The sequence below is a fragment of the Petaurus breviceps genome, unplaced genomic scaffold (genome assembly GCF_028583685.1).
Source record: "Petaurus breviceps papuanus isolate PSGF00001 unplaced genomic scaffold, PetGlider_PUasm1.0 227, whole genome shotgun sequence".
Taxonomy (NCBI): Eukaryota; Metazoa; Chordata; class Mammalia; order Diprotodontia; family Petauridae; genus Petaurus; species Petaurus breviceps.
The window spans coordinates 14,828,644-14,853,245 of NW_027185896.1; the positions used below are offsets into that span (position 1 = coordinate 14,828,644).

Here is a 24,602-nt window from a genome sequence, read left to right on the forward strand (position 1 = left end):
TTTTTTTTTTTTTTTTTGCCTTTTGGAGGGCAATTGGGGTTAAGTAACTTAAGGTTACATGGCTAGTTTTTTTTTTTTTTGTGTGTGTGTGGGTGTGTAGGTGTTAAGTGTCCAAGGCCGGAACCAAACTCAGGTCCTCCTGACTCCATCTATGAAACTGGAGAGACTGAGTCATTCATTCACTCTCTTTCTGCTGCTTCTTGGCTGTGTCCAGAGGGTGACCTCTCAACTCATCCACCATGAGGATATCATGAACAGAACTTAACCAATAGGGCATGGATTTGCCTTTCCCTGGTCCCTCTGTTTTACCTCAGTTATTGAGAATAGACCTGGAGGTGTTTGTGTCTATTCTATGTTGATCATGGTTTTCAAATTGGGGTGCTGGGAGATGATCCCTAGGGACCCAAAGTTCTAGCCAGTATTGCATATAGAATAATGCATCCACTCAGGCCTCATGGAAGCCCTGAGAAGCCAGGGTGCCTAGGGTTTGAGCCCAATGGGGAATTTGGGACTTGAAATTGGAACTATGCTGGATAGGCACAGAGCTGAACTGTGAACCTAAAGCATTGCCCTCCCCAGATAATGAGGTGATACAAAGGGGAGGGGGATCAAGTCCTACCTATTAGGAGGAATAAGTTTGTATATTTGTGATTATATCTTTAGAAGTAAATATTTCTGCATAAAGGGCTAAGTTGACTTTTAGTGGTTAAATGAACTGGGTGCAGGGAGACACCCCACCCGCCTACAATTGATGGAACCATGTCAGTGGTGGTTGGAGCCATTTGCAGGGATACTTCCCACTCCCCTTAAGGGTACAGGGGAACCCTGGGTGGGGGGGGGTCAGACAGTGAAATCTATCGTACCTGGCCTTCAGGCAGTGGGGGCCAAGCCTGTGTTATATTTGCATAATTCCAAATTGATTTCTGAAATGATGCTGATTTATTTACAGCTCTTTTAATAGTGCATCTATCTTTAAGGGAGGTTTTTTTTTTAATCAGAAGCAGAGAGGCAGCCTGGTATAAGAATGAAAAGAGGAGACCTCGAATCGGAAGACCTGGATTAGAGTGCCAGCTCTGCCACCCTGGCCAAATAATTTCACCTGCCTAGGCCCCAATTTCCTCATCTGCAAAATGGGACAATGATCCCTGTCCTCCCTATATCAGAGGGTTGTTGGGGGAAAAGGCACTTCATAACCTCACAGTACCATAGAAATAGAAGTTATTGTTCTGATCGTTATCATTCCTATTGAGCACAAGCCCCAGCAGCTCTGGCCAGATGCTGTTGGAAGGAGCCCTGTCTTGTTAAACAAGGTGATGACGGCATGTGTGTGTGCTTGTGTGTCCCTTCCTCTGCCCCTAGGCCTCTCCCTGGAGCTGGAAGAGCTTGAGATACGCAGAACACAGCCATAATCACCCAATTATTATTCCATTCCATGGCAACAAGCTGGAAATGCAGTGGGCTGCCCGAGTTTATGTTCCTGAACTCCCAGCCAAGGCAAACTCAGCCTGCCCATGGGAGAGTCCCCCTTCCCGACCATCCCCACTCTGAGAAACTCAGGCCCATTACCTAACTATGGCCAGGATCCACCCGCCAGCCACTGCTGAGCCGCCCAAACTCTCTGGTAGCACCTTTGGAAGGGGCACTTGCCCCTCGGCCTGAGGGTCAGGGGCCAAGATGCCCTTTCCCACTCCTTAACCCAGTCCCTCCTTCCTCAGGAGAAAGGATTCCATTGAGAGAGGTCAAGAGTCGAGAGCGTGGGGAAAGACTGAAACTGGAACAGGAAGGAATTGTCAAGAAGGTTAGAAGGTGAAGGCTGGGGATAGAGGGAGTCAGAAAACTAGATATCCGGGACTGTGATGAGAAGGAGAAGGAAGACCGTGGAACATTTTCTGCTGACATCTTCCTTGCGACTTGAAAGGTATGGTGGAGGGAAGCCTTGGGCCTCCTACCTCTGTACATGTGGTAACAGGACCAAGGGATTCTGCCACCCAGTGGTGGTGGTGGTGGTTTTAGAGGCAGTTAGAGTTAAGTGACTTACCCAGGGTCATAGAACTCACAAAGTCTTCCTGACTCCAGGTCATGTGCTCTATCCACTTCACACCTAGCTGCCCCATCATAGGGTCATATATGCTAAGTACTAAATAAAGGTTATTATATAGATTCTATGAACCCCGGGGGAAAATCTGACTTAGGGCAGATGTGGTCAGTAGAAGCTTAAACTGGATGATGGAGGCAGGACGGAGCTTGGGAAGGAGGAGAGGAGGAGGAAGAGCCAGCAGAATTTCCTGCCTGAGCAAGAGGCCCAGACTTTGGAACAGTGGGAGATATGGCAGGGATTATTTTAGTCCAGGATGTAGAAGGACTTGAATGCTAGGAAGTGGATTTATTCCTTGGTCATACTGGTGACATTGATGATTTTAGAAGAGAATGCTGAGGGTCCTAGTGTCTCCACATCAGTGGCCACCATTCTACATCCGTTGTTCTTGCCTCCCCTCTCCAATCCATCCTCCACATAGCTGCCAAAATAATATTTCATATCTGACCATATCATTTCCTTGTTTAATAAATTCCAATGGCTCCCAATTAACCCCAGTATTAAATACAAAATGCTGGTTTGGCATTTAATAGAGATAGTTGATGGAACACCAGACCTATAGTCAGGAAGACCTAAGTTCAAATCCAACCTCAGAAACTTAGCTGTGTGACCCTAGACAAGTTCCTCAACTTCTACCTCAGTTTTGTCATCTGTAAAATAAAGATAAGAGAACTTCTCTCCCAGCATTATGTGAGGATCAAATGAGATAGTATTTGTAAAATGCTTTGCTATGTTTAAAATGCTGTATACATCTGAGCTAGCTGTTATTATTATTTAAAGTCCTCAGCGTGGCTCCAACCTGCCTTTCCAGCCTTATCATATATTACTCTAATTCTTTATTTCAGATCATTCTCTTTAAGATCTGGCTATACCGCCCCTCTTCCTATTCCTTACACAGGCTTTTCCATCTCCCATTGCCTTACCCTTGTCCAGGCTGTTCTCCATGCCTGGAATAGCTTCCCTCCTCACCTCTAACACTGAGTCCCTAATTTCCTTCAAAGCTCAGCGCAGAAGTGATCACTCCAGGTCCCTTTTCCTGATCTCCCCCAGCTGCTAGTGACTCTTTCTCTGCAAGTTACCTTTTATTTATTTTTGATGCACACTTATGTATGTAAATGTTGTCTCCCCCTAAAGACTGTAACCTCCTTGAGAGCAAAATCTATCTCATTTTTAGTTTTTATATCCCCAGTGCCTAGTCCCTAGCAAGGGGCAGACACTTAATAAATGCTTGTGAATTTGGGAGGAAAACAGGAAAGCTATGTGACTTACCTCTCTGGGCCTCAGTTTCCTATTTTTATCAAATGAGGGGACTGGACTAGATCATCTAAATTTCATGTACCTATATTTAATTGAAATAAAATTTTAGCATGATGATTATAGTCCAAATTTTCCTACCACTTTAGGGTTATGAACCACTTTCCTTAAAAGAAACCTAAGGGACAGCTAGGTGGCCCAGTGAATAAAGCATAGGCCCTGGAGAGGACTTGTGTTTAAATCTGACAGCAGACACTTACTAGCTGTGTGACCCTGGGCAAGTCACTTAACCCTGTTTGCCTCAGTTTCCCCACCTGAAAAATGAGCTGGAGAAGGAAATGGCAAACCATTCCAGTATCTTTGCCAAGAAAACCACAAATGGGTTACAAAGAGTCTGACACAATTGAAAAATGACTAAACAAATAAAAAAAATACTACCCTATGCCATCTCTGCAATCAAATTAATCCCTCTGATACATAGACCATAGACCTTTCCACATTCCTCTTATCTTGCTTCCTATAATATTATTGAGTATATGTCTATTACCTGAATAATGTCCAATCAGAATCGGAATGAGAGACCCTGGTCAGTAAAATTTTTCACACTGAGGACCTTGAGGATCTCCAGCTCCTCAAATGTGGCCCTTTGATTGATGCCACAGGTTCCCTACCTCTGCCCTAGTCTGTCTTCTGGGACACAACTGAATAATCCATCATTTATGGTCCTCAGGCTCCTGCTGGCCCCTTCCCTTTAAGGGCCACCTGATTATACCAAAGCAGCTATCCTATTAGATTTGCTGAATCTTCCTTATTGTATTTCCTTAATCCAAGTACTTCCCTTGGGTTGGAAAATAAGGGATAAGATTAGGGAATTGACTACAGATGGATCCTGTGAAAATTCCCATGTCACCTACAGTAAAATGTAAGCAGGAGAAAACAATTTTCATGATGCCAAGTCCAAAAAATTCTCCTGTGTAGGATGAGTGGTACCTACCACTAGAGCATTTTGAGGGACAGACTCAAATGGGATAAACTCTGGCAGGGTGGCTATCTTAGTCCAGGATTTGGGAGGGGCTTTCTGGGGAAGATCTTCTAGAAAGAGCATTGGTCTTGGTGCCTAAAGACGGGGTTCCCATACCATGCTGGCTGTATGACTTTAGGCAGGTCCCTCCACCCTTCTGAGTCTCAGTTTCTTTACCTGTGAAATGGAGACAATAACATTTGCTCTGGCTGTATTATAAAATTGTTATAAGAATCAACTGAGAGAATGGTTGTAAAACACTTTTTTATAAATCATAATGAGCTATAGCTATATAATTATAACTTGGGGCTCAAACCTGTTTGCCTAAGACTTTCCTCTTCCAAGTTCTCAATGACTAACTCTCATGTAGGCATGGAGCATTGAGTGATCATCCTCTGCTAATAAGGAGAGTCCTACACAAATAGGCTTGAGCCCCAGGTTACATAAGTATGTCAGACTTCTTCTTGTCCAAGAAAGTCTTGGGTTCAAATCCTCCTCTTGGCAGTAGTTCTATGACTGCAAATAAGTTGTTTCACCTCACTGAGATTCAAGGCACTCTCCAAGGCTGTGGTTCTTAACCTTTCATTTGTCACAGACCACTTTAGCAGTCTAGTGAAATCTCACTCTGACTCATGGTTTTAGATAAATATAAATATAATATATAGATATATAAATATAATAGATAAATATAATAATATTTAAATATAATATATAACATAATACTATTTAAATATAATAAAGATAAATAAAACACAAAGGATTATAAAGGAAACCAATTATATTGAAATATAGCTATCAAAATAATAATCTCTAAAAACACAAGTTCACTGATTCCATGTTAAAACCCCCTGCTCCAAGGCTATCTACTAATTCATGGATGAGTTGTAACGAAGGGTATGCTGGTAAATGTTTAACAACATACATTGTTAAAACACATACACACTTTTTTAAGTTAAAAATTTTTTTAATAATGTTTATTCCTCCCCCCAATTATATGTTAAAATAATTTTAAACGTTTTTTTTAAAGTTTTGTGTTCCAAATTCTATACCTTCCTCTCTTCCCTTCTCCCTGGGACAGTAGGCAATCTGATATAGATTATACATTTGAAATCACGTAAAACGTTTCCATACCAGTTATTTACAACACACTATTAAATTGAACCTGCATTTTTAACATTTTATCCATTACTTTCTTAACTATAGACAATCTAGAGATGAATAAATCAAGCCCTGATTTTAAGTCTTTGTTGATTTCCAAGGACCAGGTGTGAGCTGACTTCAGCACACCCTAGGGTTGCAATCTAGAGCAGTGGAAGAAATTCCCATCCCAATGAATGTAGAGATCCTTGATGTTGTTTAAGTTACTATGTGTACTTGTCAGTAACAAAGTTGCCTTTCTCAAGTCTATAATTCAGCAGGTTTCATTTTTTAAATTTTAATACCTTAAGCCATGCCTTCGCAGAGTATCAGTCTTTAGGGACAACATGTACTTCTTGTTCCCCTCACCTAACACAGGACCTGGAGCATGACAGGAGTGAAACAAGTATGTGGGTGACGTTGCTAACATCAGAAAACAGAAGAAAATCCAAAGTAGCAAATAATAGGAAAGGGTTTTCTATTTAGCTTCATTTTGTGCGTGTCTATTTTGGGTTTCTTTTGGGGGAAGGGGTATTTCTCTTCCTTGGTGTGATGGACCCTAAACGTAAACTCCTCCTCCTCCTCTTCCCCACGTGGGCACTTATCTAGTCAAGCTGCAGTATCATTGTTCAGCTGTACTGACTTGCTGTTCTTTCCCCTCTGCTGTTCAGTTCTCTGGGTGCTGATCAGAGTCTGCATTATTTCCCAAGGCAGAAGAAGTCCCCCAGAGCCCAGGACTGTCTCTGATGAGAATGTTGATTGGAGCAGGAAAGTTTCCTCAAATTCTCTCGAGGTTATATTCTGATTATAGAATCCTAGTGGGAGAGCTAGAATGGACCTGGGGGTCTATCTAATCCAAGTCCCTTCCCTTCCCCTATTTTACCCTTGAGGAAATTTATACCCAGGGAAATTAAGTATTCACCTCAAACTCAGAACTAAGATTTAAACCCAGGGCTTCTCCCTTCCGACTCAGTGTCCTCTCCCCTGTAGCAGATAGCCTCCCAAGTTCTCACGATGGTGAGCCTATTGATTCTGCCGACCCTGGTATTTGTGATGATGGGGATGGAGATGGGGTGGGTGGTAGTGGGGAATGACATTCTCCCTACCTTCAGGGTGTTCCCAGTCTGGCAAACTCACATAGGGAACAACGAGAGCTACAAACAGGACATGATAAGTCAAGTATGAGATAAAGAGTAATTGAGATGAAATATATTTAGTGTCTGGCTGTCTTTAGACTCACTCCTCCCACTCCACCAGTCAGAGGTTTGGGTGGGTGTTACAGAAGCAGCCCCATATTCCTAATCTCAAGCCATTCAAGCACTGGAAGACAGGGTCCCCAGTTTCCCACACCTCTCTGGCTTCCTTTCAGCACCAGGCCTGGGGGGAAGAGGGGGGAGGAGCTTGTTTCAGGTGATGAAGACTGAAGCCTTTCATCATGGCTGAGAACCAAGACAAGTATAGACACATAGAGCTGGGAGAATCAAACTTCATCAGGGGTACTTCTAGGGGTCACGGGGGGAGGGGGATACAGAAAGAAAGCTGAGATTGTGAGACTCCACTCAGCACCGACTCCCCTCCCTTCTCTCCCAACACCTCCCTCCCCTTCCTACCAGGCCAGTTTCACAATAGGGGTCAGCAGAGGAAATGAAACATGCTGAGGAGAGAGAGGAGACTTATAAGATTTGGGGCATCGTAAATCAAGGGAATATGAGGGAATGACATTTCCCCTTGTGTTGGTGAGAATGTGATATGTGTATATTTTTGTTGGGTGTCATATACTGGCAAGTGGTCTCTGGATAAATATACCCGTGATGAATGTGGGGAAGTGAATAGGGCTTTGCAAAGATGGCAGGCAAATGGCATCTCAAAGTTCTGACCCTAGAAATTAGGGTTGGGGTGGAAAATCACTCCAGTTTTGAACTGAGAGAGGTACCAAGAGTGAGCTTTAGAAGAGGCCACAGATGGGGTGGCTAGGTAGCACAGTGAATAGAGCACCTGCCCTGGAGTTAGGAGGACCTGAGTTCAAATCTGGCCTCAGACACTTAACACTTACTAGCTGTGTGACCTTGGGCAAGTCACTTAACCCCAATTGCACCTCCCCCAAAAAAAGGCAAAAGAAAAAGAAGAGGCCATAGAGACAGTACATTTGTAGGCATGCCAACTTCAGTACATCTTTGGAAGTCTGGCCTGTAAAAGATAAGTCAGCCAGACAGTGAAAAAGGAAGACAACTCTAAGTGTTACCAGCACCCTTCTGATCTGGGTTACCATTTCCTTACAACCTAACCAAATGATACCATCACTATTGTCACCAATGAAAAAAAAGATTGACTAACTTTACCTATACTGGGGTCACCAGCATCACCATTACCAATTACCATTACCATTACCCCAGCACCAATGTCAGTGTAGTCACCAATATCACCATCATGAGTATCACTGCCTTCATCCTCATGTCCAAAATCACCAACATCATCATTACTATCTCTTACCATCAACACCATCAAAACATTTTCATTACCACCATTGTCCCATTTGCAGTCCTCAACAATTAACCCCACCCCAGCCAATCAATACTCTTTACATTTGTCAGTGTAGGAGGGCCATTTAAAGAAGGTAACCCAAAGTCATTAAATCCATAAAACTAGCCAGAGGTTGTATGTCCTCTCAAAGAGGACCATGACATCAGGAAAATGATAACATGACTTGCAATTAAATTGGATTTGAGGGAGGGCTGTACAAAGTCACCAGCCTTACTTTCTCCTCCAGAGTCATCTGGGTCCGGTGACCAGAACAACTGGAGATGTCTCAGGTTGCAGTGGGGACCTTGGCTTTTTTAGCTAAGGTCTTTCTGAGTTCTCAGTTTGAGTGAGGCAACACCCATTCAATGATTAGGCCTGTTTAAGAAGTGAATCAAGGGATGGCCCCTTTAATTAAAAAAAAAATCAAACAGGGAGGGGAAGATCCTCAGGGTTGCTGGCCAAAAGTGAAGATAGAAGGGGCCATGGTTCAACAAAACTCACAAGGCAGAGGCCACAACCATCCATTCTCTTTGACCTTGTGGCTCTGCACCAGATTCTAAATGCATTTATCTTTGTAGCTTTTATAGACCTTTTCACAAAGCTTTTACTCAATTGATAATTAAATAAGGTTTATTGAGTATCTATTGAGTGCAGGATACACAATAAAGTGCAGGATACTATAATGGATAAAAAGAAATCCAATACTGTAAATGACTTTTACTCAAATGGAGCTGCCACTCTATTTCAGGAAATAAGTCATAAGGTTAATGGAGAGTTAAACAGCAATACCAGAGTTAAATAACAATAAATGAGAAACAATATAAAAGATCCAGTTCAATTTTAGCTGAAGATATAACTGAACTCTCATTTTCCTTCTATTTTCTCCACTAAAGAGAATAGTCTTTGAAATTAGATGGACAGGAACAAAAATGGTTGATAGGGATTTGAAGCCCAAGGCATATAGGGAGATTATAAAGCTGATGAAAATTTGTAGGTTATTCAGTAAAACCACTAGTTGGTGCCCAACTAAGCATAGTCCTGGGGTAGGTGGTCAAGGCAACAGCAGGGTCTCCAGAGGCAAAGTCAAGGAGTTATCCCGGATATTCTAATAGAGCCCAATCATAAGGGTAAAGGAGCTCCTTTTGCCTTTGATGCAGCTGCTGCCCAGAGACCTGTTCCATCCCCACCATACCTCTCTCTTCCTTAGTAGCGTAGTGCTATGACTCTGATGCTCCATTGTCCCAATTCCATCCAGGAGTGAGCAGTCAAGTCAGTTTATAAGGTCGTTATTTCCAAAGGGGCATGAGGTCTCTTCGGGCCAGGGGGCTGCATAAATATTATCCCCTGTGGGAGGCCCAGTGGCTTTTCCACCTCAAAGGCAGCTTTGATTAACCTTTGGCACTAGGAGCTGGGGAAGTTTCAATCACAGTTTATAGTGTGGCCTCCTCCTGCAGCTCTTATTTGCCCAACTGGGCTTTAGCCTGGTCTAACCAATGACCTACAGTGCTATTACTGCCCAAGAATGCTCATAAGTTAATAACTGAAAAGCCATCTTCATGGAAAAAGGAAAAAACTCTCTCTCACACACACACTCCCAAGCTTATCCTTTTGAGTCAAGAGCTAGGGGACCTTGGAACATAGAATGTCAGAGCTAGGAGGGACCCTGGGTTGCAGAACATGGAATGTTGCATACAGAGGGCTCCTAGGATATTGAGAGTTAAACAGTCAGAGCTGAGGGACCTTGGGAAATACAACATGAGAGGGACACACAAAGTTAGAAGAATCTGAGGACATAGAACATGAAATGTTACATCCAAAGGAACCTTAAATCAAAGAATTAAAGGGGTTTTAGCACGTAGAATGGTTCTTTGGCTGCTATATTTTATTGCTCATTTATATTAAATGAATGAATGAAGCATTTTACTCAGTGTTTATCATTTTCAAAGCATTTTGCTAAGCACTGGGGATACCAAGAGAAAAAGTAAGGGACTCACATTATAAAGGGGGGAGATAAGTTATATGGAAAATTTCACCTGCAAAGTAGAAAGAAAGGTCTTATAGTCCATTGGGTCTACACACAACAAAATGATGGTAATTTTTCTTCTTTAATGTTATTTACCCTGAAATAACATTATAAATAATAAATTTCCACATCAGTCGTTGATGTTGAACCATTTGATGGTGCCAAGAACTTTCTTTTTTGAGTCTTTTATAGGAATGACTACAGCACCTGCAGGAGCAGCTGCATCTCCGTAGAGGTTGCTTCCCAGGATAATGGCTGTAGGCACTTTGCTAGAAGCATTGCCATTCTAGAGGGTCTTGGGTTTGGCATCCTGGGATGTCTGAGGGGAGATGGTGGTCTTGGTGGTGGTGGTAGTTTTATTTGCCTGGCATATGTTGCCTCCTGTCTCTCCCTCAAGGTGCCTTACTGATTCAGTTAAACTGATTTTCCTGCACACTGGGTGGTTGAAAGTTGGTGGATATGGCTGGCACTTTCTCCACAGGAATTTCTTCCCTGGATGATGGCTATAAGGGCTGGTGTGAAAGCAGGATCAGTGGCCTGAGGGGAGCAGACACTCCCAGGGCTCTTGTACTTACCTGGTATGAGTTTGCTATCCACAAAAAAAATCTAGCATTTTTCATTCAAATTATTATTTAGCTTCCCATTTATATTGTACTAATACAGTTGCTTCTTTGAACCCAAATATAAGACTTTACATTTACTCCCCATTAAATTTCATATTATTTGATTCAATCTCTTATTCTTTTCAATCAATATATTATTGGATCCTGACTCGTCATCTAATGTGTTAGCTGTGTCTCTTCTAAATTTGAACAGCCATGTTCTTGTAAATTTCATACAAATCATTGATAAATATATTAATCAGAACAAAGCCAAGAGCAAAGCCCTGGGGGAAAACTACTAGACACTTTCTTCTATATTTGTTGAACTAATTCAGCAAATAAATTCCTAGCCTGGGGACTATCTCTTCTTTGTAGCCTTTCCTACTTCTCTCCACCTCCTAGCTGTTTAATGTTCTCTCTCCTGAAATATTTCTTTAGCACTTTCTCTGATTTTTCTTCTGTTTCTCCCTTGGCTTCCTAGAATGTGTAGCACTGTAGCCACTCCCTCTCATACCTGAGTCTCCCCCCCCAAAAAAGCTCTTTCAAGGTCAAGCTTCTATGTGGGTGCTATATGAGTCTATGTCTACTCAAAACCATAGCTAATGAGCCCCCACCAATGTGCTTACTTTTACTAGTCATCAATAGAACACAACTAGTTTAAAGTAAAAGCATTTCATGAAATAGCAGAATAAGAAAAGTAACAATAGAACATTTCTCCCACAAACACTGGACATAGCTTAAAAATATACATGAAGAGACACACATGTGGGGAACAGAAGTGACCAGGGCACCCTCAAGGAGCAAGTCACCCCCTCTGTGCTGCAGTGTGAGTGGTGTTTTCTGGTGTAGCCACCCTGGTTCTACACCATCTCACGTTATGAGCCATTTCTGCCCTACTGGTTTTGTGGCTGTTTCGGGGCAGACGGGGGCAGAACTCCTCTCTGCTCCCACTTTCTGACTTCAGCCTGAGTCCTCAGCTAAGGTCTTTACTCTTCCACCTATCTCTCTTTTAGTATGGAGGCCGAATCCTTAAGCCTCAGTTCTTTTAGTGAGGGAGGAATGTCCTTAGCACACTCATTATCAGATTAGCAATATAACTATTAGTTGATTTCTCTTCAAAAGGAAAGGAATATTTCCATTTCCAGAGTCCTGGCCTTAAGCCACTCTTCTCTCCAAAAGAAGTTTTTCCTTGAAGAGTCAACTTCTTTTGGAACACAGAAGTGGAGTAGAACCCTAAGGCATTTATTTTGTCTTTACACCTCCTTCTGTGAGTTTACTGCTGGCATCATCTCTGTATCAAGTCTCCGGCTTACTTAGGTCTAGAAAGGCTCCTCTAATTTCACTCAGTTCCTGCTTGCCAATCTGTACTTTCCAAAATCAGTTCTTGAAAAAGTCTTACAGCAAACTAACAAGAGCTGCCTGGGTTTAAAGCCCTGACATGTCTTCATGCCTCCTCAGTGCTTCTCCATCTTTAGGTCTCCCATGCAAATGTAGGGGAAAGACAAGAACAATACCTCAGGTAGAACGCCACCTCCTTTCTGCCAAATTCTTGCCTTTTTAGATAGATAGATATACATATATACACATATATGATGGTATAATATATCAGTATGTATTAGTATGTCAACATAAAAGTAATATATAAGTATAAAGTAATATATAAACACATTTATATTTGGCAATAAGCACTCTAGGTTTTAAGTTGCCCTACACAGTTTTTTACTTAATATTATGGATTTAGAATTGGAAAGGACTTTACAACTCATTGCCTTCAACTTCCCTCATTTTACAGAAGAGAAATTGAGGCGTAGAGGCTAAGTGACTTGTCTAAGGTTACACAGATAGTAACAAGAACAATAGCTAGCATTTAAATAATGCTTTAGGGGCAGCTAGGGGGCAAGCGAATAGAGCACCAGCCCTGGAGTCAAGAGGACCTGGGTTCAGATCCAGTCTCAGGCACTTAACACAAAAAATAGCTGTGTGACCTTGAGCAAGTCACTGAACCCCAATTGCCCTCCAAAAAGCAAAATAAATAAATAATGCTTTAAGGTTTACAAGGCATTTTGCAAATATCTCATTTGATCCTCATAATAACTTTTGGGAGGTAAGTGGTAATATTATCTCCATTTTACAGTTGAGGAAACTGAGGCAGGCCGTGTCTTGTACAGGGACACACACAGCTAGTAAGTATCTGAGGCTGGATTTAAACTCAGGCCTTCTTGACTCCAGGTCCACAGCTACCTACATGCCTGGTAAGTGATAGAGGTGAGATTTAAACTCAGTCCTTAGAGCTAGGCAGCCAATAACAGCATGGAGTACTAGTTCATTTGCATAACCTTACAGAACATGGAGTCACACATTATGAGCAGTATTGGTAAAGATTGTGGAAGGGGAAATGAGCTTGCAGAAAGTATTCAGAGAAACACTGGAAGACATCTGTGAACTGGTGAGAAATAAAATAAGCAGAACCAGAAGAATGACATGACTACAGCAAAAGAAATGAAAATATCACTCAAAGGAAGCCAGATTCTGAGTAATTGAATAACCAGTAATGGTCCCGGAGAACACATAGTCTCAGCAGAAATATGGGGGGGTACTGCCAGGACAGAAGGTTGTATACATGATCAGATGAGGTCTCTGAATAGGACATTTTGCTTAAATGTTTTTACCCCTTTATTGCACAGGAGGATTAAATTATTATTTTGGTTGGGGGCAAGGGACAAAGGGAGATGGTATTTCCAGAAATGATCATGTTGATTTACAGTGCCCACGATCATGATAAAGACCGTTGACTATAAGTATTGTATGATGTTCTATTGCAAAATATGCCAAACTCTCCAGATAGAAGATAGAACTGAAGCATTTATTTAGACACCAGAAAACCAAATCCCAAATCCAGTAAGCCGATTCCATTGTAGTACCAAAGATATTCAGAAGCCATAACAACACTGAAAGCCACAGCACCCTTCAGCCTTCCCACAAACCAATATAAGATCAATATTTACTCACAAACCTCTCTATCCCCTTGCCTGAGCTCCTCTCTCTCCCACCGTCTGGTTAGCTCTGACCATCTTCCTGTGGCATCTGCTTCACTTCAGCAAACTCCTCCCACCACAGGCTCCATGTGACCACATTCAGCCTATGAGGGGGCAGAGTTTATCTTCATAGCAGGGAAGTTTTCTGTGGGCTCTGCTGCACCCTTCAGCAAATTCCCTCCATCACAGGCTCCATGTGACTACATTCAGCCTATTAGGGGGCAGAGTTTACTTTAAAAGCAGGGGAGGTCTTCAAACTCCCCACTAGGTCTATTAAGGGGCAGGGAAGATCTTCAAATTCCCATTCCCATTACAGATGAATGAGGGGTAAATTTCTTTTTTTTAAAGAGTTAGTGGTAAAGGTACTGACAGAGAGGAGGGGGGAAGGCAGGAATCGTGTCTCTTCTCTACTTGTCCAGGGAGCAAAGGTGCTTAGACATCACAAACACCTTTGCCCTGTGATCCCAATGGCACACGGGGTCAACAGATGGACCCAGACTGAAATCGACCTTGCTCCTTTCTCCTCTGCCCCTGAGGCTCCCTACCCACAGCATCCTCGCCTGGGCTCAAACAGCTGCTTCCAGGCCGCTGAAATAATATGTTTTTTCACCTGCAGGAGTAAAGCAGTCAAGGGGGACAGCATTACAGGGCGGATCTGGTTAAGGTCATAAAAATGTTGCAGTAACCTATATATTATTTTTATGCTGATGCTTAACACAGCATATTTTATAACTGTGCAGAAGTCCCGTAAATCAGAGCCCCCAAATGTTGACTTGCACATGCAGGGGGCTTGAGGAAGGGGGGTGTTGCTGTTCCTGGCTCTCCCACACAAGGACCCGCAAATGCACACACACACACACACACACACACACACACACACACACACATTGGGTCCAAAGCCCTTAGAAGCAGGGGGAAGGCAGGAAGACAAGCCCTTGGGAAGCTCCCCAGCCATCCTGGGGACTGGCCATCCTCGTGGGGGGTCTCCCAGATATTTTGATGGATGAGTTGTCAAGAGAGAGAGTGCAGAGGCTTCCTCTCCCTCCCTGCTCCCTTCCCCCCAGCCATGGCAGAGGAGAGTGAAGAAAGAGCCAGGATCTGGCTGTAGCCACCAAGGTCCTCTCCAACCACCGCTGCCGTCTCTCTGCAGACAGAGTGTGGTCAGGTAGGTCATTTGGGAACAACATTCCCTGGTCTGGGGACTGCAGATCTCTTTGATGGGGGTAAGCCTGGTTGTCACTCACAGAAGGGATGTCTAGTGGGATTTTCCATTGGTTGATGTTGAAAGGTCAAGTGGGGAAGGTGGGGAAGGGGGGGGGTGTAGCTTGGACAGCTATTTCTTTTCCATTCTCTTTTTCCGCTGTGGAATTGGAGGTTGTGGTCAGGATTGGGAAGTTAGACATTCAAACTAGACCAGGCATCCTTGGAAAGACAGAGGGAGGAGGTGCATGGATCCAACATTGTCACAAACTACTAGAATCAGAGGGCTGGAAGAGTCCTAGGGCATTTAATCCAAACCCTTCCTGAATCACAAATCCTCTCCATAACATCCCTGGCAAAGTAGCCATCCATCCTCTGCCTGAAGGCCTCCAGCGACAGAGAGTTCACAATTTACCAAGGGGGCCTTTAGTCTCTTATCCCTCAATATCCTCATAGATCAATGATCTCACTGATGTGGGAACTCCCTCTAGCAGTGCCAGTTATGACCCATTCATACCTTCTCATCTTGAATGACTAAGCAAAAATCTAGCTTTCTTCATCTTCCATGGATTGCCTCTAGTTATTTATACCAAGCTAAGCAAGTCTGATCTTCCTACATGACTATATTTCAAGAATTGGAAGCCACTGTCTCTCCCCAGGTGTCCTCGTGCGAGTGACATCATCTTTAAACCCCACGTGGCAATCCCTGAAGCACCACCACTATGCCCAGGGAAGACAGGGCTACCTGGAAGTCCAGTTACTTCCCCAAAATCATCCAACTTTTGGATGATTATCCAAAATGCTTCATTGTGGGAGCAGACAATGTGGGCTCCAAGCAGACACAGCAGATCCAGATGTTCCTCCATGGGAAGGTTGTGGTATTGATGGGAAAAAACACCATGATGCGCAAAGCCATTTGTGGGCATCTGGAGAACAATCCTGCCCTGGAGAAACTGCTGCCTCATATTCGGGGGAACGTGGGCTTTGTGTTCACCAAGGAAGATCTGACTGAAATCAGGGATATGCTTCTAGCCATTAAGGTGCCAGCTGCTGCCCGTGCCGGTGCCATTGCCCCATGTGATTGCACTGTGCCAGCACAGAATACCAGTCTGGGTCTTGAGAAGACTTCCTTCTTCCAGGCTCTGGGTATTACCACCAAGATTTCCAGGGGTACCATTGAAATCTTGAGTGATGTGCAGCTGATTAAGACCAGAGACAAAGTGGGTGCCAGTGAGGCTACCTTGTTGAACATGCTGAACATCTCCCCATTGTCCTTTGGACTGATCATTCAGCAGGTGTTTGACAATGGCAGCATCTACAACCCTGAAGTGCTGGACATCACGGAGGACACTTTGCATCTTCGGTTCTTAGAGGGTGTCCATAACGTTGCTAGCGTCTGTCTGCAGATTGGCTACCCAACTGTTGCATCTGTACCCCACTCAATCATCAATGGGTACAAGCGGGTCTTGGCTGTAGCTGTGGAGACTGAGTACACCTTCCCACTTGCTGAAAAGGTGACCCGTCAGCATTTGCAGTGGCCACCCCTGTGGCCGCCGCTCCAGCTGCTGCTGCACCTGCTGCTGCCGCTCCGGCCAAGGTGGAAGCCAAGGAAGAATTGGAGGAATCTGATGAAGATATGGGATTTGGTCTCTTTGATTAGCCCACAGGAAACAACTATTTCAGCCAGTTTATTTGTGAAACAAAGAAATAAAAGTGCTCATTTAAAAAAAAAAGAATTGGAAGCCATTGATCATATCCCCTTAACCCTAAGTCTTCTCTTCCCCAGGTTGAACATCCCTGATCCTTTCAACCCATTTTCACAATACAGTATGGCACCCAATCCCATTTCCATCCTAATCTTTCTCATATTTGTCAATGCCCTTTGTCAAATGCAGTGCTGTACATGAAGTTGAGCATCACTCCATAGATGTGGTTTTACCAGGATAGAGGACAGTGAGATTATTGGTTTCCTACCACTGGATATTCAGCCTTATTACTTCAGTCTAAGGTCGCATTCCCTCTTTTGGGCACTGATGTCATAATGTTGACGCACACTGAGTTTGCAGTCCCCTATCTATATGAACCCCACAAATATCTCCTGTCCTTGTTCCTTTGGTTGATAACATGAGACAGGAGATCTGGATCTGAATCCTGGGTATGCACCTGACCTTGGGAAAGTCCCTTAACCTTTCAAGATCTCATTTTCCTCACCTGTAAAATAAGCAGGTTGGGCTGCATGTTCTGATGTTCCATCCAACCTGAATTCTGTGATCCTAGGATTTTTTTTTTAAATGAGGATGGCTCAGTTCCCATATATGAAAAATTCACAAGGAAACAAGATGTATCAGCATGACATGATTAAAAATGTTAATCACTCTGGTTCAAATTGAATCCATCTATGCTGAAGGTACTGGGAAAGGAGCAATTAGTTCAGTGACCAATCATGATGTCAGAGATCCAGTGATGAAGCATGTTGTCCTCTTCCTGACAGAGTGGATAGACTTATGACAAAGAATGAGATATGTATATTTTAGGACATGACCAATGAGGGAATTTGTTTGGCTTAACAAAGCATGTTGGTTATAAAGGTTTTGTTCTTATGTCTACTTTTCAAATATATTTTTTCAAATATATATGAGGGGTTTTTTGGGGGGGAGGAATGAATGCGGAAAGAAGAAAAAATAAATGCTTGCTAACAAAAAAATAAGTTCTTTTTACAATGATTATCAAGAAGTTTGATCATAAATTGAAGGCTTTCTAGAAGAAGTGACTTAGAAATGACTTTTTGGAAAACATTCTAGTGGGGTAGATAACACTCTACATTATGTCATGGACATAGAGAACAAAAGGAGATTTACTTCCTGGATCTGGGCATTGTGTAATTCTATGGATACAGCCTAAGATTATGGTAGTTTTCTGAGAAGCCACATCATGTTTCTGGCTTACACGGAGGTTTTGGTTCTTGAGAACCTGGCTGGAAAACTCAGGCCAGCCGAAGTGAGGGGCAGGTGGTGGGATTAGCCAAGGGCTGGCTGGGTATGGATCAGGACAGGTGCTGGCTTAGAATGGGAAGTCAGACAGGATGTGGGTTGGGGTTGGCAGTTGCTCTCAGGGGCCATGGAAGACCAGGGGAAAAGTTGAAGGCAGCAAGGTGTGAGAGAATTAACTCTGCATTTGGAGTCAACAGACCTGAGTTTGAGCTGGGGGCCCAGCTGCTCCAGGCACTCATAGTCTAATGGGGGAGTTAACATGCAAACAACTATATACAAACAAAATATAAGCAAAATAAATTGGGGATAAGCAGCAGAAGGAAGGCACTAGCATTAAGGGATGTCTTAAGAAAAACTTCTTGTAGACAGTGGGATTTTAGCTGAAATTTATAGAAAGCTCAGGAAGTCCAAAGACCAAGACTGAGAGGGAAAGAATTCCAGGCATCAGAGCTGGGAGACAGAGTGTCTTGTGTGAGTAAAATAGGAAAGGGTCAGGTTACTACGAGCTTTAAAAGCCAAAAAAGAGAGCTTTCTAGTTGATCCTGGAGGTGATAGGAAGCCACTGGGGTTTATTAAATAGGTGCTACTACAATCAGGAAGTTTGGAAAAGGAGAAGTGTTAGGTGGGGGAAGATGAGTTTTAAACATGTTAGGTTTAAGATGTCCATAGGACATGCATTTTGAGATGCCCAATAGGCAGATGTAGATTAGAGTATGGAGGTAGTTAGGAGTGGTTAGGACTGGATCAGCACAGAGATAATTGAGTGAATGGGAGCTGGTGAGATCCCCAAGTGAAATGGTATAGAGGGAGAATGAAAGAGCACCCAGGACAGATCCCTGGGGAACACTTGCTATTAATGAGTATGACCTGGGTGAAGATCCAACAAGGGAGACTTGAGAAGGGGTGGTCAGACTTTTAAGAGGAGAACCATGAGGCAGCAATATCATGAAACATAAGGAGAAGAGAGTAGTAGCGAATTGAAGAGGGTGATTGACAGTGTCAAAGGCTTCAGGAAGATCAAGAAGGGGGAGGATTAGAAAAAAGCTATTAGATTTGGCAATTAGATCACCTGATGAGGCAGCTAGGTGGTACAGTGGGTAGAACACTGACCCTGGAGTCAGGAGGACTGGAGTTCAAATCCAACTTTAGATATTTACTAGCTATGTGACCCTGGGCAAGTCACTTAACCCCAATTGCCTCCTTCCCCCCAAAAAGAAAGACAAGACAAAAAGAAAGAGATAGAGTATTTCTCAAGGGCCTGTTTCATTCTTGTTGTTGTACTAAGTTCTGGGGATGCAAATACAATACTATCTCTGCTCTCAAGTGGCTTACATTCTAATAGGGGAGCATGATCCATGTATAGGAAGGTTTATCTACAATGCCATCTATGACTAGATGTGTTTCAAGGTCCCATGAATCCATAACTTGAATTGAGGCAGCCGGGAAAAGTCAGTATGAGAAGGAACTTCCTTGTTAGATGAGTAGCTTCTGAACACCAGTGACCACAAGTGGTTCAGGCCGAACTGTGAGCTTAAGTGTGGAGCAGGAACCATATGGAGAGCTGGACAAGGAACTGGGAACTGTCTGCCTTTGAACTCAGGTGGCAGTTGGTTAGATTCGAGCGGGAGTTGGGACCATGGAAGAGGAATCATGGAAGCTGAGAGCCTGCCTTGAGTCAAGATGAAAAGACCTCTCCATGGGTACTGAGTAGTGACTGATGAAATTGTAACTTACTTGTGACCTAGGGGTGGATGGCCTTTGTATTTTCCACTATCCCTTAAGAGGGTACTAAGTAGTGACTGATGAAATTGTAACTTAATTGCACCCAATGGGTGGAGGACTTTGACTTATGTACTTTGTGATTGAATTAAGGACTTTGTGATTGACTAAATGAATGTACTTTGCTTAAAACTATGTGACCATTCTGGTGAAAACTACATGGCCATTTTAGTGTTAAGTTGTTGAGTTGTGACACGGTGAATGCTGTACCTTGATTTTCTATGAATGTTTTGCCTTAATTTACTGCTGAATATCTAGAGAGTTCCCTATACTATGTAATCAGAATCTTGAAGCTGTTCACAGCAGCAGTCTTCTGGAAAGGTGCTTGTTCATGGCTTTACACTGAGTCCTTCAGCATTTCTGTATTAGGGCAGCCTGATGATGCCAGTGAAGGTTAGAGGTTTTATAAGGAATGACAGAGGCTATCATAGATGCTTCTCATGGGTTATTTATTTCTGATGTCATAGGCAGAGATAAATCATGGATTGGTCAATGAGGATACTATTCCCTAGCATGGGAATATGAACTTTCAAGCATAAAGTATTTCAATAAGAATTTCCCTCCTGGAAAATCAGGGCAGGAGAAAGGGGCACATTTAGAACAGAGGCAGTGTCTGCTATAAGAAATGATATGACAAAAAAAAAAAAACAACACCCAGACACATTTGTTTGGTTTTTTTTGGCTCAGTTTTTTTTTATCTATAATATGAGGATCATAATTGTTAAACTACCTACCTCAGAGGGTTGCTGTTAGGATCATAGGAGATAATTTATGAAAATTGATAGATAAATGTGAATGTGGGAAAAGCAAGTGATTTGGTGCAGCCATAGGAAAGCAAGACAAAGGTCACCTGCTCCACCCTGCTCCTTCTAATCTTGTTAAATGAAGTTCCAGAATAATATAAATGGCCACAGTGTTAGATGCCAGGTTTGTGATGGGAGTTGAAAAGAATTTACTCACCCCAACACAAATATCAGATAGGACTAGGGGAATTGCACTGAGGTGGAAACAAAGCAGTAAAACTTCAGACTAACCTAAAGGATTGTAGCTGTACTGGCTGGGTGTGTCTGGATCTGACTCACAAAAGCACTGAAAACACTCCCCTGAGGAGGCAACCACATAGCAGACTCACAAAATCATAAAATCAAAGAATTTTATAGTTGGAAGAGACCTCAGTAGCCTTCTAGTCTAACTCATAAACCAAAAGGAATCTCTACTACAATTGAAATTCGGCAGCTATTATTCATTAGAGAATGAGCAGACAGTAGTAGGAGCCTGGAAGAAAATTAACAGAGAAAATAGCTCGTCAGATGATATTAGTTCTGAATTCCACCAAGAGAGCAGTGCAGAAGATGTCATTAGCACCTCTTCAAGGAAGTAGCGTCAAAAGCTGAGGAGTTTTCTGACATTCAGAGGGCCTTGAGAGCTGGAGGAGTTTTGATTAATTCCTCTATAGTTTGTCATAAGCATCTAGAAGTTGGAAGAGAAGGATGTTAGCCATTGCTATGAAGAAAACAACATTTGTCATGAGCAAGATAATACAAAATCTAGAGCAGTAAAGATTAGAAAAAAGGAATTTTTTTTCTGATGAAACTCATTTTTTTCTTTCAAGTCTCTACCAAAACCACAGAACTCTAGTAAATCTATAAGTTCTGGGGTTCTTTACATAACTATAAAACAGTCATTGAAAAAATGCTTTGAGTGTTTTCTTACTTTCAGTGAACCTAAAAAAAATCTTGTCCTTAAAATGAAAATGATAAACTCTAACAAATATATTGATATAGTGAGAAGTAGAATTATTTCAGAATTATAAAACTTCCTAATTATAGATGAAAGATTACCACACAGCTTTACACCATACACAAAATTCTAATAAATTTATGAGAGAGAGAGATATGATGGACTTTAAATCAAAGCTAGACTTATAAAAATGGACTTCATGAAAGGAATGCTTAAAACAGCCAATATGATTTAAGTGTGGTTTCATGATGAACTTAAAAAAATATGTATTAAAATATTGGGAAAGTTTTGTTATATTGTGGAAAAAACAAGTGATTACAGCAAAAGGACAGATGGACTATTAAAACTTTTCTAATGAAATAAAAAGTAGTCAGGTTTGTTATACAAATCAATAAAATTAAATATTTAATTTTGTTCCATTTAATTTGCACACAAATGTATAATGATCCCTTCTTGACTTTGAAATCTGCTCCATACCAAATAAAAGAATATAGAGAACATCATTACTCTGGCTGTCCCAGAAACAAGGAGAGTGGTTTTTTGACAATCACCACCAGTAGAATCACAATACTACCTCTCTTGGGTATTTGTAATTATCCCCAAGGACATTTTTTACCAGCAATAGAATTCTTATCTTTAGTGCTAACCCCACCCATTCCTTCCTCTTTAATTCCCCATTTCTTTTTGAGGATACCAGCCTTCTTCCAGTTGGGCAGGCCAACCATCTAGAAGTCATCCTTAAATTCAATCCCACCACCAACCATATTCAATATGATTCTATTTCTTCTTGATTCTATTTCTTCTACATCTCCCAAGTCTATCCTTTCTCTCCGCTCAAAGGAGTCATCATTGTGGCTGAGGCCCTCACTATCTCTCAGTTTGACTATTGCAATAAATACATGTACACTCTTAATTATTCTTCCTGCCAATTTTTCCCTTTTCCAATCCATCCTCCACACAGAAAACTAATATTCCTGTGGTTCAATTCTTACTCTGCTATTTCCCTGCTTAATTATTGCCTCTAGAATAAAATTGAAACATGTTCAGATTTGGAGTCATAATCTGACTATGGAGACATAAATTTGACCTTTCCAGGATGATTACATATTATTTCCTTTCATACATCCTGCATTCCCACTTATTTCCCTTTGCATGGCCTGTCTCCCATACCTGAAAAGCTCTCCCTCCTTATCTCTTACTCTTGGAACCCCTAACCCCCTTCCAGGTTCAGCTCAAGTGCTTTCTCCTAGGAGGCCTTTCATCACTCCCTCAAATTTTAGTGGTAACTCACCAAGCCTTTTAATTAACTTTTTGCATATTTTATATTTATTTATCTGCATACATGCTATTCCTTCCCTAACCCCCAATAGAGTGTAAGATCCTTAAGGATCTTATAAGGATAGTTTCATTTTTGTCTTTGTGCTTCTAACACAGGACCTGGCTTATAGTAGATACTCAATAAATGCTTGTCAGATTGTTGAATAGTAACAAATGTAAAATCTTACACTTGGGTTCAAGCAATCAACTTGCAAAGGACAAGATAGAGGAAGCATGGGTAGATGACAATTTGCCTGAAAAAATATCTGGAGGTTTTGTTGGCCTACAGGTTCAGTGTAATTCCATAGGGAAATGTGGAAACCAAGAATGCTAGCTACTTTGATCCCAGCTTGCACTTGTAGATCTCCCAGGAATAAGGAGATGCTGGTCCCACTGTCCTCTGCCCTATTTAGAGCACAGGTAGAGTATTGTGTTCAGATCTGGGTACAATGCTTTAGCAAGAATAAACCTGAGAAACAGTCAGAGGAGAGTAACCAGGACAGTGAAGGGCCTTGAATCCATGCCATATGGGGAAGGATCTGTAAAACCTAGGGAAGAGAAGACTTTAGGGATTTGGGTGGTTGTCTTCAAATTATTTGAAGGTATTGAAAAGATGCAAATTTTCTTGATGAAAAAACCAGAGTTGAATAGAAAATTTGACATTCAGATACAAGAAGCATGAGAAGGTAAACAGGGAAAAGAAATCATAAGGAACTTATCAAAGTTGCACTATTTACATCCCTACATGGAAAAACGATAATTGTAACTTATGAAACTTTTCTCAGTATGAGAATGGTTGAAGAGAATAGAAATGTCTGTATATACACACATATATGTGTGTATATATATACATATATATGTGTATATGGGTGTATGAATACATATGTGAATGTGTGTATATATGTGTACAGGTATACATAGATATAGGGCACAGGACCAATTTAATAGGAAGGGATGATACTTAAAAGGTGAAATTAAGAGGTGAGAGAGGAATATAAAGAGAGGAGATGGGGAGAAACAGAATGGGGTAAACTATCTCATATAGAAGAGGCAAGGGAAAATGGTTACAATGGAGGGGAAGAACAGAAAGGCAAAAAGGAATGAGTCAACCTTATTCTCATTGAATTTGGCTTAGGGAGGGAATGACATACACACTAAATAGGGTATCTCACCGTCCAGGAGAGTAGGGGGGGAAGGGGGGATAAGAGGGGAGATGATGGAAGGGAGGACAGGCTGGGGGGGAGGGAAGTTGGAAGCACCCGCTTTTGAAAAGGGACAGGATAAAAGTAGAGAATTGAACAAGTGGGAGGTGGGATAGGAGGGAGAGAAATATAGTAAGTCTTTTACAATATATCCACTATGGAAATGTTTTGCATAGCTACACATGTACAACCTATATCGAATTGCTTATCTTCCCAGTAAGGGTGGGTGACGAGGGAGGAAGGGAATGAATCTGGAATTCAAAGTTTTAAAATCAAATGTTTAAATATATATACTATTATTAATATTATTTTACATGTAACTGGGAAATAAGATATAGGCACTGGGGCATAGAGATCCACCATGCCCTACTGGAAAGTTGGAGGGGGTATGGGAGAAGATATGGGAGAGAGCAGATTGGAGGAAGGGATATCAAGTGCAATCACTATTTTGGGGTGGTGGGTAGGGGAAAATCAGGGAGAAAATTTGTAACTCAAAATCTTGTGGAAATGAATGATGTAAACTAGATGTTAATAAAGCATTTGATTTTAAAAAAGAGGCAAATTTAGTCATGATATTAAAAAAAACTGCTTAACCACTTAGAGCCATTCCAAAGTGGAACAGGCTTCTTTGTGGTGGTTGTTTGTCCTTCATTTTTGAAGAGGAAATGATGACATGGGATGATGTCT

At 42.0% G+C, this 24,602-nt stretch overlaps 1 long non-coding RNA gene and 1 pseudogene across 1 annotated transcript in view; one reads left to right on the forward strand and one right to left on the reverse strand.

Moving 5' to 3' along the window:
- LOC138166958 (uncharacterized) overlaps window positions 1-13,723 on the reverse strand; it is a 77,241-nt gene extending 63,518 nt beyond the window's left edge. Inside the window, exon 1 of the long non-coding RNA XR_011169786.1 lies at window positions 13,662-13,723. This is a non-coding gene — a long non-coding RNA (uncharacterized lncRNA). The remainder of the gene's footprint in view (window positions 1-13,661) is intronic.
- A 1,817-nt stretch (window positions 13,724-15,540) lies between these two features.
- On the forward strand, window positions 15,541-16,595 carry LOC138166959 (large ribosomal subunit protein uL10-like; annotated as a pseudogene).
- Window positions 16,596-24,602: the final 8,007 nt, after the last annotated feature.